This window comes from Myotis daubentonii, chromosome 1, assembly GCF_963259705.1.
Source record: "Myotis daubentonii chromosome 1, mMyoDau2.1, whole genome shotgun sequence".
In the NCBI taxonomy this organism is placed as follows: domain Eukaryota; kingdom Metazoa; phylum Chordata; class Mammalia; order Chiroptera; family Vespertilionidae; genus Myotis; species Myotis daubentonii.
Genome location: NC_081840.1, coordinates 116,998,463 through 117,000,019, shown reverse-complemented (window position 1 = coordinate 117,000,019; position 1,557 = coordinate 116,998,463).

Here is a 1,557-nt window from a genome sequence, read left to right as displayed (position 1 = left end):
CCTCCAACAGGCCTCTAGTAGAAGAATATAAGAAGATATTGGCCCAAAGCCCAGGCTGGGCTCCAGTCCAGAGCATCAGAGCCATGCCCCAGGTCATATAATATCCAGCTGAGGGACCCCCCTGAGTGCACAGATTTTTGTGCACCGAGTCTCCAGTACAATAATGATAGAAGATAGAAAAAGGCATCATATTTGGAGAAAATGGTGGATAAATAGGCAGACCTGTGCTGCACCTTGTCCTAGTGCCAGACTGGAAATACAACTAAATTGGAGAACATTCTCCTGGAATTAACAACTGAGGTACTGCTGAGGAGGAGACATATATCAGGGAAGGACAGAAGGCACCTGGAGACCAGTAGGAAGGGTGAGGTCAGGAGAGGAGAGGACCCAGTTCCCAGGGGCTGCAGGCCAGCAGGCCAGGAGAGGAGGGATCATTGGGCTATAAGAGGTTCTGTTCCCTCAGAAGATAGAGGCCCAAAGCCCAGGCTGGGCTCCACAGTCCAGAGCACCAGAGTCATGACCCAGGTCACATAATATCCAGCTGCAAAAGGCTGTAGGGCTGCTGGAAGCAGTAGCCAGGAATCCTGCATTTGATCTTAATAGGCATCTAAACTGAAAAGGCCATTTTTTATGAGAAGAGCTAAATCCTCCCTGTCTCCTTAGGAGAGGTGATACAGCCTATCCCACCCTCTGGACACCTGCATGCCATACCCTGCATTTTGAGCAAAGGCCAATCTTGTGGGTATGAACAGTCTCAAGGAGTCTCAGTGACTAGATTGGAGGATGGGCTGTTCACATCCCCCAAATCTGGGAACCAGACTGATAAAAACCCTAGGTTCCCAGCCAATCCCATTGCTCTCCATACAAGGATCTCTTTCCAGTCAAGGGCAGAGTAATATTTTGGGCCACTTAGGAAGGAGTATCTCTGGGACAGGAAAATACACCCTTCATATTCCCTAAAAGCTAAAGGGTACCTACCTCACCTAAAGCCCTTTCAGAAACAGACTTTTGAGTGATTAAGATTGACAGCTGACTAGCAGGAAAAGGCAGGCAGAGGGAAAGCCTGGGGAACCAGGAAAAATTTGCTAACCCAGCCCTTGGCCTTGTGTGGCTAACAAGTCTACTTTAGAGGGTAGATTGGCTTCTCCTGCTTGTAGCCAAGGCCTGTGGAGACAGACACAATTGGTGGAATAATGGATCAGTTGGAACTTCAAAGAGCTTGCTGGAATCCAAAAGACATTGCTTATCTCCTAAGTAACTAACAGGAAGCCTTGAATTGGCAGACAGAACAGAAGAGTGGGGTCCAAAGTGAGCTCCCATGGGGGCATTAAATGTGGCTGAAAGGAATGCCACTTCACTATTTTTTCTTTTATCTTTTTTCCTCCCTTTTCCTTCCTCTTATCTTTATTAGTTTTATTCTTTTCTTTCTTATTCCCCCCCCCTCTTTTAAATTTATCTTCTTTGTCTATCTGCTTTATTGATTTATTACTATTCGGATCTCTGTTATTTCGTTCATATATCTAATTTTCCTCTTCCCTTCTCCTACTCAATTTATCT